The sequence below is a fragment of the Triticum urartu genome, chromosome 2, assembly GCF_003073215.2.
Source record: "Triticum urartu cultivar G1812 chromosome 2, Tu2.1, whole genome shotgun sequence".
In the NCBI taxonomy this organism is placed as follows: Eukaryota; Viridiplantae; Streptophyta; class Magnoliopsida; order Poales; family Poaceae; genus Triticum; species Triticum urartu.
In genome coordinates, this window is record NC_053023.1 from 286,346,050 (window position 1) to 286,358,882 (window position 12,833).

Sequence of the window (12,833 nt, forward strand, 5' to 3'; positions counted from 1 at the left end):
ATGTCATGTGCATTGTCTATGCCTATTATTTGCTAACATGACATGATTGCCACGATTTCCTCTAGTGTGTTGCATCTTCGCTCCACTAGTTTGCACTACATGATCGATATGCTTACTTATGTTGCATCACCAATGATTCATACTTACTCATTTCATATAGTTGATGACAACCATTACAGTGCTTTGCACATGATTGTTATCGCTTCTTGTCCTATATCTCCATATGTTGCCTCTCATGCTAGATGATTAGCCATGTATTGAGTGCAACTATATCTTTAGTCTTGATAATGAGTTTTCCCCCATAGCATTCTCGCATATATTTGGAGATTTTGACATATTTCTTCTGAAGCATGCTTGTCTTACCTCTTTGCACCATACAGCTAGTGCCATGAATATTTCCATTGTTGCATCATATTATTCATGCACTTGTGCTTCTAGTGGTTATGCGCAAAAGATGAGAACCATCATGATGGACGATGTGTTTATCTACCATGCACATACATTCTTTGTTTTGTTTTGTGCATCTGTAGGATACTTGGAGTTTGTGTCGACTTCCACTTCATGTGAGTTGACCATTCGAGCTCTTGAGAGAGAGCCTACCCCAACATTTCTACATCATACTTGATTATGCTTCGGCATTGTGAAGGACGCACAAGGACATGCTTTCAAGGTGATATCATTCTATTTTGAGAACCCCCAAACCACGAGCTTGGATATTATGGATCATACTACTTGTTTTGCTTGCCATGAGACTTATTGTTCATCTTGGACCACTTGATTGCGCACATGTTAAGATCTTGCTTCGACTTGCCATTTCCACATTTCCATACCTCATGACATATATACCTTGTGTGTTGCATCCAATTCTTGGATTACTTGTTTCTATCATATGTTTGGTTGCAACAATGTCATTTCTTCAAATATGATATGTCCCATTGCTTGTCCCATGATTGACTTGATTGCCTCACACATGATGAACAATTGCTCTTTCTATTGTGTTGAGTGACACATGATTTTCACTACACCCTATGCACGTTATGCTTGGATTGTCTTGCACTTGACCCATGTGTTTAGACATTTCATTTTGTTTGGTGTTGTGAATGATTCTTATGCCTACGAGCAATTTATGAATGCTTGCTATGAACTTGAGGTACCTGCTTGATGCGGAGCATCCCAAGGTCATCCCCATGGACCTACCATCGTCTTATCAAGTGCCTAGCGGACCCATGACACGAGCACGTGCAAGAGCTCTCGAAACCGAGATGACGTCTCTACTCTCACAAGTTCACTTCGATGCACATGGGACATGGCTACTACCTCAAATGGAGACATTATGCATACTCATGTATCAACGAGTTAGCCATGAAGAAGCTAAGGAGCAAGGATGATGCGGAGCATCCCAAGATCATCCCCATAGACGCACATACACCTCCAACGGCACCACTTGGACCAATGACAAGAGCCCGAGCCAAGGCTATCGAAGATAAGGTGAACTCACTCCTCTACGAACTTCCACTTTCTATGCATGAGACAAGGCTACTACCTAAGTCCGAGAAGTTGTGCATGATTAGGTACAAATAGGACCCTCCCGAGGATGCACATAAAGATGTACAACTCCCCAAGTTCACGGATGAAGAGAACCATCGGAAGGAGTCAAGTACACCTCCCAGGCCCCGGACATCCGGCCCCGACCCCGGACGACCGGCCCCTGGAGCTCCTTTTAACACAGCCGCACAGCCGCCAGAAGCTACAGGCCCCGGACATCCGGCCTCGCCAGCCCGGACATCCGGCCTTTCCCGAGCCCTCGGATATCCGACCACCAGCCCGGAAATCCGGACCCCTCTGAACCCGAGAGCAACAAAGCCCACCGCTCCAGCCCAGACATCCGGCCTCCCCAGCCCGGACATCCGGCGTCGCGTGAAAGCCCGGACTTCGGGCCCGACGCCCGGCCTCCCCTGTCTGCACATAGTGAAGGGCCGAGGCCCGTGTACCCCTTCTCCCCCCTAGACTATATATACTCCACCTCGTCCAACTTTCTAGGGTTAGCATTGGTTTAGCTCATTTTGAGAGATATAGCTTTGCTCATCCACATCTCATCTACTCCTCGCGAGAGACCGCGGCCTCTTCGGAGAAGATCCCTTTGGATTCAAGACCTCCTCGCGGAGAAGAACATCAAGACCTCCTCACGGAGAAGACCGTTACCCTTGTATCGTCCTTGGTTGATTGTGTACCGTGTGAACCCTATGTATTCGAGGATCTAGCGCATGTGTAACTTGTTCTTGTTGGTTTAGAGTTTCTCTTGCGTTCCCCCGTGTTTTCCCTTGTTTCCCTCCTCATGTTCTTCGTGTTCATCGCGGGATCCGCTCCTCTCGTGAAAGATCGGGCTATAGGGTTCCAACCCTACATCATCTTGGTATCATGAGCCACGTTGATCACGATTTCGGAGCCTCCCCGTTGTGTTGCTAGCCTAATTTTGTTGTGTTCTTCCCAAATTTGGAAAATCCCCACCAAAAATAGCCCCAATTTTTTTTGTGATTTGCCGGTGTGATGAAGTTTTGTTGGATTTGATCCGCGTGTTTCGTGTGTTGCAGGTAGATCTAGCTTTCCATCCACTTTTCCCCAATTCCCATCCACAAATTTCTTCGAATTTTGCCCGGATTTGACATCTCCTCGCGACGATCTTCGAATCCATCCATGGATCCAGTGCCCGGACGTCCGGCCCGATAGCCCGGACATCCGGCACCCCAGACATCCGGCCACGACCCCGGACGTCCGGCCCCTGGCAGCACCACTTCCTCTCCACCGCCCGTTTTCCATCCATTTTTCCCCAAATTTTGTTCCGGTGCCCACATATACTTCTGCATACCTCCACCACTTTCCGCATAGCCCCACCATATACCACATACACAACCACCGCTTACCAACTCCAACTCTGATAATTTTGGTCCAATTTTGCTTTGAGAATTTGAGTTGCGGTATCATGTCCTACTTGTGTTTCGGTTATTTAGGTACGGTTAAACAACAACATCACCGCCCCTCATCTTCGCCACAGACACGTCATCAATGACAACGACCACCTCGACTAAATTTTGGTATTAGGTCCACCATTTTGACACCATACCATCCGTCTTGGTATTGGACATATCACTCTTGCCATTACATTGATAGCCATCATAGCCTTACTCCTTTGCGTTGCTTACCCATCGAGACTAGCCATTGAGTATTGTCAGCAATGAGACTTGTGCACATTAGTGATCATACTTCCCATAGCATACATACATCATTGTTGATATATTGGTATCATCTCTTGTGTCACAAAGTTGTCACCGCATACACAATTGCTATCTTGGTTCGTCAAGCATTGCATGAGAAAAGATCTCAAACATGAATGAGCTAAACAAGCTTTTAAGAAAAAGGAAAGATAATCAAAGAGCTTTTAAGCAAGAACCGTAGGATCATACCACATTAAGATTGTCATACTAGATCATCTTCGATCATATGATCGGAACACCTTGCATAGAGCATACTTGGGATAGAAGTCGTTGCATTTTTGCTAAGTAGGTTGTGCACAAGTTCTTGTATCCGCCTATTGTGCAATCGTGCTAGCGTCTCTCTAGTGTTGTGCAACAAGAGCATTTTTGTGGATTCCACATTTTGGCTCATCCTTGGTAGCCCAACCCCACTTATCTTTTGCGTCTGTGTTTCCGTGTACCTTATATGCTTAGTCTACTTGTTACATTGCATCTTGCGAATCCTTTCCAACATTATTGAAGCTCACTTACAATTGCATCAAATTTTGTGCCACTATCCTAACCAAGCTCCACCATAAGCTTTTACTTGTGTAGGTGTGAGAAACCGACAAGAGCTAGTACCAATTGTGCTATTTCCTTGTCCTGTAATGGAGTGTTCATCGATCCACTTTCAACTTCGGTCAAGGTACATTTGGTATTCGTTCTTCTCTTTCTACCACTCACATTTTTCTTGGAATGATGGATAGGCCAAGTACTTCTACCAACCCACTCTTCATGGAGTAAGACGACGACATGAACTCCTTCGTCACCAAGAGTCACCTCTTTGGTGCACAACGTGCTTTGCATCAAGAGCAACAAGCTATGAGTGAACGCATCGACAACCTCGCCACCGACTTGCGACTCTTCGAGCAACGTACAAGGGACTACTTCAACCACAAGCTCGACAATCACAAGCAAGAAAATGACGCAAGAATGGAAGAGATTCGTGCTTTGTTGCTCAACCACTCTTCTTCCATTTCAAGAAGGAGCCGTTCAAGTCGCCAATCCGACTTCACCCTCTCCGGCAGAAGTACACCGACATCAAACACTCTATGCCGTGCCGTGCGCAACGATCTTCAAGCCTCAATCCCATACGCGACACCGACTCTCAAGAGAGCCGACAACGTAAAACTCAAGAGGCCTTTGCGCTAGCACGAGAACAGCAACGACAACGCCAACATGAAGAGGGAGAGCGAGCGCGTCTACACCAAGTTGCATAAGACGCCAAGGCACAACGCCAAGAAGAACAAATCCGTGAAACTCAGGTACTTGAGGCGCAACAAGCCCTCCAAGATTCAAGTCGAGTCGTAGCCAACCGAGGCCAACAAACACGTGAACAAGAGGAAGCACTTCACGAAGAAATTCATGAACGACGACATCAAGCTCGGGTGCACCATCACGTTCCTAAACTCCTCCTCGAGCTCGACAAGCTCATCCACAAGCTCGCCAAGAACATCAAGTTCATCAAGACCATGAAGACAATGGAAATCCTCCACGACAAGAGCAACATGAGGTTGACAATCCTCCTCACCAAGAGCGACACGAGCTTGACAATCATCTACAACACGGGCGTCATCATCCCCAACCCGAACACAATGAAGAACAACGCTACGGGAAGCTTAAGTTCACCATGCCCAAGTTAAATGGAAGCAATGATCCCGAAGAGTACCTTTCAAGGGCATTGAAGGTTGACAAAATCTTTCGTTTGCACAACTATGAAGAAGAGAAGAAGATCGCAATGGCATCCCTTGAGTTCCAAGACTATGTCCTCATTTGGTGGGAACAAGTTATCGAGCGCCGAGAGTCAAGAGGTGAACCAACAAGAAGGATGCCATGAGAGCACGTTTCGTGCCTACCTACTAAAACCGCAACCTCTTCAAGAAGCTCCAACTACTCAAGCAAGGAACCAAGAGTGTTGAAGAGTACTACAAGGAGATGGAGATTGCAATGTTACGAGCCAATGTCACGGAAGATGATGAGCAAACTATGGCACGTTTATTGAATGGACTCAACCATTCCATCAAGAAGATCGCCGACTTCCTGATGTAGGGTAGAACCCTAATCGGCCGATCTTTCACGAAAGGAGCGAATCCCGCGAAGAACACGAGGGGGAAAACGAGGGAATCGCGAGGGGAAACATGAGAGAAACACTAAAACCAACAAGAATGATCACACATGTGCTAGATCCTCAAAAGACAAAGAGAGATACAAGATCCACGATGAACAAGGGATGATACAAAGGGTAATCGGTTCTTCTCCGTGAGGAGGTCTTCATGTCTTCTCGCTAAGGAGGTCTTCAATCCAAGGTGGATTTTCTCCGAAGAGGGGCCGCGGTCTCTCTCGTGGAGTAGATCCGATATGGATGAGCGAAGCTCTATGATGTAGGATGAAATCCTAGAGGGGGATCTTTTCACACTTGGAGGGGGAAAAGGGCAAACTCTCAAGAACACAAAGAGGAAATCACTCAAACAATTCCCCATTTACACATCCACTAGAATAACAATACAAGATCCACAAGTCAACTCCCTGGATAGTCCGTGGGCACGGGGTCTCGGGGGCCCGTGCGCACGGGGTCACCTGTGACTTCCAGTTTTGCTGCTGTTGCACTCCGTCTTGGTTCGCGTGGCCTTGGGGTGGTTCCTCTTCTCCTTGGGGGTGCTCCTGAGCCTCTTGGTGGTGTTCCTCTTCGTACCTAATGAGACATAGCGTATCTTGGTGAGGTAGCAACAATGTTACATCCTTATCCATATGCAAGCAAAGTAGGAAGGAGTTCACCTCGGTTTCCAAAGCACATGCTCTAGCTCTTGTTATAGGTCCACGTGGGGCTTGATGTGTCGGTGTAGAGTCCATGGGGATGATGGAAGGATGCTCTGCATCATATCCCCCCCCTTGGGAGAGATCCGTCCACGGATCATGATCTTCATCACCATGGTACTTGGCCAAGCTTTGGCGTTGAATGTGTTGCTGACATTGTACTTGTCTAGTGGGATGTCGACCTTGTAGGCATTGTCGTTGTAGCGTGCGAGTACCTTGAATGGGCCATCGGCTCTTCGATGGAGCGTGGACTTGCGCTCCTTGGGAAAACAATCCTTGCGGAGATGTACCCAAACTAGGTCACCCGGTTGGAACACCATTGGGGACTTGTTGGAGTTGCGCTTGGTCGCGAGTCATTGTACTTGGCGCTCTATGGTGTGCCTTGTATCTTCATGCATCTTCTTGAGGTGATTCACTCGGTCGCTCGCGTCCATGTTGATGCACTCTTGTAGTGGTAGAGGAAGAATGTCCAAAGGGGACATTGGGTTGAATCCATAGACGACCTCGAAGGGGGACTTGCCGGTAGTCGAATGTCTTGCACGGTTGTAGGAGAACTCGGCGATTGGGAGACACTCCTCCCACTCCTTGAGGTTGACGCGGTAGGGTGCTTTGTTTGGAAGCGGTGCTCCGGGGATGAGGTCGATGCGGTGCTCAATTCCTCGTAGTGGAGGTAGTCCCAGAGGTAGCTCATCGGGGAAAACATCTTGGAATTCCTTCAATAAAGAAGATAACACCAATGGTAGACTGTGAGAGGTGTTAGTTTGTTGTTCCTTGTCCTTGCACAATAGGACATAGTGTAGGACAGTTGATGGGTTCTCACACACTTCTCTCATCTCACGTTTGGTGGCAAATAGGACTAAGTTTTTCTTGTCGCTCATTGTGGAGGCACTCAATTTGGGCTTGTGGCGCTCACTCTCTTTTTGGTGGCTCACTCTCTCACCATTCTCTCCACGATTGGTGCCTTGCTTATCGGCGATCACTTGGCTTGGAGACATAGGTTGTAGCACAAACTCCTTTCCTTGCATCTTGAAGCTATAGTGGTTTGTACGCCCATTGTGGACGACTCCTCTATCGAATTGCCATGGCCGCCCAAGAAGGAGGTGGCAAACAGTCATTGGAAGGACGTCACACTCCCAAGTGTCTTCATAGGCGCCGATTTGGAAGGAGACTTGTACTCGGTGCTCGACATGGATGGTGCCGGAGTCACTAAGCCATTGCACTTTGTATGGATGTGGATGCTTCGTCTTGGGCAATTGGAGCTTGGAGAAAAGTTCTTCACTTGCGAGATTATGACAACTTCCTCCATCGATGATGACCTTGACGGATCGTCCATTGATGCCGGCCTTGGTGTGGAATATTTTGCATCTTTGGTCTTCTTCTTGGTTATGTTGGAGGGTCAAGACTTTGGAGACAACAAGTGCGGGACTTGAGTCTTCATCGCAAAAGAATTGTTCTTCTTCATTGTTCACTTGGCAGTGCATGGTGACTTGCTCAAGGGATTCCATTTCTCCTTCACTCATGGAGTCATAAGTGCCATTGTCGTTGAGGATCATGGTGCGCTTGTTGGTGCACTCATAGGACTTGTGGCCTCAGCCGCCGCAAGTGAAACACTTGAAGGAACTCGTCTTGACGGTCTCATCGGTTGGGGTTGAGGATGATGAAGCTCTCAGCTTGAAGTTGCTCGTAGTAGGATTGCTTGTAGTAGGCGAAGCTTTCTTGGAAGTTGACTTGTCGAAGTTGATTGAAGAAGGCATTGTAGTCGGTGTTGGAGTCGTTGAAGCTTCGTTGGTGGTGAAGCCATAGGACTTGGATGAGAACATGGCATACTTGAAATCATCTTGCACTTGGCATTCCGCTTTGGTGGCTTGGTGCACTAGCTCGATGAGATTTGAGTATGGTTGGAAGTCGGCGATCTTCTTGATGGGATGGTTGAGGCCATTCGAGGACCGTGCCATTGTTTGCTCATCATCTTCCGTGACATTTGCTCTTATCAGTGCAATCTCCATCTCCTTGTAGTATTCTTCAACGCTCTTTTTTCCTTGCTTGAGTTGTTGGAGTTTCTTGAAGAGATCGCGGTTGTAGTAGGTAGGTACGAAGCATGCTATCATGACATCCTTCATTTGCGCCCAAGTAGTGATGGGTGGATCACCTCTTGCCTCTCGGCGCTCAATGACTTGTTCCCACAAAATAAGGACATAGTCTTGGAACTCAAGGGATGCCATCGTGATCTTCTTCTCTTCTTCAAAATTGTGCAAACGGAAGATCTTGTCAACTTTCAATGCCCATGAAAGGTACTCTTCAGGATCGTTGCTTCCGTTGAACTTGGGCATGGTTAACTTGAGCTTGCCGTAGCGTTGCTCTTCATTGTATTGGGGTTGGGGATGATGGCGCCCATGTTGTAGATGATTGTTCAACTCGTGGTGCTCTTGACGCGGAGGGTTGTCAACCTCATGTTGCTCTTTTCGTGGAGGATTTCCATTGTCTTCATGCTCTCGATGAACTTGATGGTGTTGGCAAGCTTGTGGGGGATCTTCGCAAGCTCGAGGAGGAACTTGACGATGCACGTGACCTTGAAATCTTTGTTCTTGAATTTCTTCGCGAAGTGCTTCCTCTTGTTCACGGGCTTGATGGCCTCGGTCGGCAACGGCTCGACTCGAATCGCGTAGAGCTTGTTGTGCCGCAAGTGCTTGAGCGTCACAGAGTTGTTGTTCTTGACGTTGTTCCTCAGCATCTTGTGCATTTTGGTGTAGACGCGCTCGCTCTTCCTCTTCATGTTGGCGTTGTCATTGTCATTGTCATTGTCGTGCTAGCGCAAAGGCCTCTTGAGTTTGACATTGTCGGTGCTCTTGAGAGTCGGTGTCTCGTAGGGGATTGAGTCTTGCTTGACGGTCGGTGCACGCGGCTCGACGAATAGTGTTCGATGTCGGTGTACTTGAGCTGGAGAGGGTGAAGTCGGAGTGGCGGATTGAACGGCTCCTTCTTGAAGTGGAAGATGAGCGATTGAGCAACAAAGCACGGATTTCGTCCATGCTTGCGTCATTCTCTTTCTTGTGATCATCGAGCTTGTGGTCGAAGTAGTCCCTTGTACGTTTCTCGGAAAGTCACAAGTCGGCGGCAAGGTTGTTGATGCGTTCACTCATAGCTTGTTGCTCTTGATGCAAAGCATGTTGTGCACCAAAGAGGTGACTCTTGGTGACGAAGGAGTTCATGTCGTCATCTTGCTCCATGAAGAGTGGGTTGGTAGAAGTACTTGGCCTATCCATCATGAGGAAGTGGTGGTGAGTAGGAAAAATGAGAGAACAAAACCAAAGTTACCTTTTCCGAAGATTGTGGATGTAACAAGTACGATCTCACGATGCTATAATAGGGGAATTGGTAACGGGAATTGTTTCTCACACCTACAAGTAAAAGGCTAATGGAGGAGCTCGGTTAGGATGGTGGCAAAAATTTCAAGAAAATGTTAGTCAAGATATCGATAAGGTTGAGAAGATTCACAAAAATTCAAGTAAAAACAAATAGATCAAACCTAAAGATATCACTAGGAACACACACACGGAAGATAGATGGGATCCGCACAACCAAGGGGTGAGCTCAAAATGTGCAACCACGGAAAATGCTCTTGTTGTGCGAATACTAGAGAGACGCTAGCTCGATTGCTCAAATGGGCTAGATACGCGTGTGCACCAACCTATAAGAGAAATGTGCCGTCTTCAATCCCAACTATGCTACGTATGAGGTGTCAAAGATGATATGCAAGAATGACTCGATGCTATTGCTTACAAGCTCTTTGTTGCTCCTCTTTTGCTTAAAAGCTTTTCTTGTTTTTTTGAAGCTAGAGCCAAGTATAATATGAGACAAGTATGTAAGATATGCACGGGAGAGACTTATGGCACTAAGATGGTAACAAGATCACTACGGTGCACAATAGCGTGGCCCGGCAATTCTCAACTTGCTAGTCTCGATGGGTAAGCGACGGGAAATGGCTCGGGTTATCAATGCAAAAGCAAAATGAGATGTTGTCGAGGTTACCGTCCGATCGTACGGTAAGAATGAAGTTGTTGAAGCTGGTGTGGTGTCCGAGTTGATGATCGAGTGGCGGCGATGATGATGTCCAAATGCGCCTAAGTAGCCGAAACACCTTTGGACACAAGAGAAACTGCGGTCCAAAACTCAAACAACCACGAGAGATAGTGCGGAAGAACACGAGTGTTGGTATGGAAGCAAAATGGTGCAAAACAAAAGATGGCTGAAAGTTTCTAGATGGTCCGTGCGCACGGGCTAAGTGAGGCCAGTGTGCACGGGGTCCCGTGTTCATGGGGTCTCGAGGGCCCGTGTGCACCTGGGGGGGGATTCTAGGAGCGGATGACAAGCTCCGGATCCGTGGGGATTTTCCAAGATAAGGACAATTTTTAGGGTTTGGAAGGTGGGGAAACATGAAGATGGGTAGATCCACTTGCCAAACTCCAAATTCGTGGATCAAAACAACCAAATCTCATAAGATCCAACAAATTGCAAGAAAAAAAATTTGGGCTATTTTTGTGGGGATTTTCGAATTTGGATGAGAAAGAACAAAATCAAGCTAGCAAATGGGGGGATGGGACTCCAAGATGTGAAGCAACCTTGCTCATGATACCAAAATGATGTAGGATGAAATCCTAGAGGGGGATCTTTTCACACATGGAGGGGGAAAAGGGAAAACTCTCAAGAACACGAAGAGGAAATCACTCAAACAATTCCCCAATTACACATCCACTAGAATAGCAATACAAGATCCACAAGTCACAAACACAATCAAAGGAAAGATACAATGGCAAAGTTCTTCCCACTCCTAGGAGATGAGGTCTTGAAGATAGTCTTCTCCTAGAGGAGGTCTTGAAATCCACTAGGATTCTTCCCAAAGGGGCCTTGATTCCACAAGTGGGAAGGTAGAAGGAGCAAAACTCACAAATATCTTATCTCATACTTTGCTAACCCTAAACATAGCCCTCGGTACGGTTTATATAGTCTTGGGATCGAAAGAGATGAAGAGGGGCTCGGTTTGCGGATCTCAGCCGTCCATCCTAGGAAGCCCGTGTGCACGGGGTAAGTTGGGCCCGTGTGCACGGGGGTCCCGTGGGCACGGTACAGGCCTGTGCGCACGGGGTGCTCCAGCGTCAACTCCCTGGATAGTCTGTGGGCACGGGGTCTCGGGAGCCCATGCGCACGGGGTCACCTAGGACTTCTAGTTTTGCTATTGTTGCACTCCGTCTTGGTTCGCGTGACCTTGAGGTGGTTCCTCTTCTCCTTGGGGGTGCTCCTGAGCCTCTTGGTGGTGTTCCTCTTCGTACCTAATGAGACATAGCGTATCTTGGTGATGTAGCAACAATGTTCCATTCGTATCCATATGCAAGCTAAGTAGGAAGGAGTTCACCTCGGTTTCCAAAGCACGTGCTCTAGCTGTTGTTATAGGTCCACGTGGGGCTTGATGTGTCGGTGTAGAGTCCATAGGGATGATGGAAGGATGCTCCGCATCACTCTATCTCTCAAATGAGCTATCACAACGCTGACCCTAAAACATAGGTGGAGGGGGAGTATATATAGTCTAAGGGGCGAAGGGGTACATGGGCCTTGGCCCAGATGCACTGCACGCAGGCAGGGGAGGCCGGGCGTCCGGGCGACGGGCCGGATGTCCGAGGCTTCATGGAGAGCCGGATGTCTGGGCTGGCAGGCCGGATGTCCGGGCTGGAGGAGCTAACTTTGTTGCTCTCTGTTTGGAGGGTGTTGGATTTCTGGGGGCGAGGCCGGATGTCCGGGACTTGGCGAGGCGCCGGATGTCCGGGGTTGACGCCAGATGTCTGGGCCGGTAGCACTTGGCGGCTGGGCAGCTATTGCTGTAGTGGTCCTCTCCAGCGGCCGGATGTCTGGGTCCTGGAGCTGCCTTCTTCTCCTTTCAGCGTTTCTCTTCATCCGTGGACTTGGCGGTTTGTCCGACTTCACGTGCATCTTCGGGAGGGTCCTCTTGATACCTAACCATGCATAACATTCCGGACTTAGGTAGTAGCCATGGCTCGAGAGGATCAAATGAGATATCACTAAGGAAAGAAGTCACCTCATTCTCGAGAGCTCTAGCTCGTGCTCGTGTCATGGGGATGATCGTAGGATGCTCCGCATCATCTCCCCTCCCTTGGGGAAGATCCGACCTCGGATCGTGATCCTCATGACCATGGAAACAGTTGTTGTGGACGGACTTGTAGTTGGACGGAGTTGAAGACATTGCGCAATCCAAGTACTCCAAGGTGTCGCCGGAGTGGTATACATGCAAGAAAAGCAAACACAAACGACACTCAAAAATACAATGGTTAGCGCACACAAAGTGTCCATCATGTAAGAATGAGTCCGTACGACAAGATTGAGCGTGACAAGGTGCATGAAGCTTATCCAAAAGATATGGAATGGTACGCAAAGCATTCATGGGAGCAAAAACATTCATTATGCACACAAAGGTGTTGTGAATATGATCAATGCAACCACGGTGCAAAATGATGTCATAGTGAGACGGTTTATCAATAGCATGAATATGGCAATGGATGCTCAATATGAGTATGTGATCATGGAATTGATGATGAGCAATATGATCATGATGTATATATATGCCATCAAGGAAGATCACAACAAATTTTCTAAGGAAATGCACAAGCTCATATATCATGGATGACATGGGAATACAAGATGCAACAAGGCAATCATAAT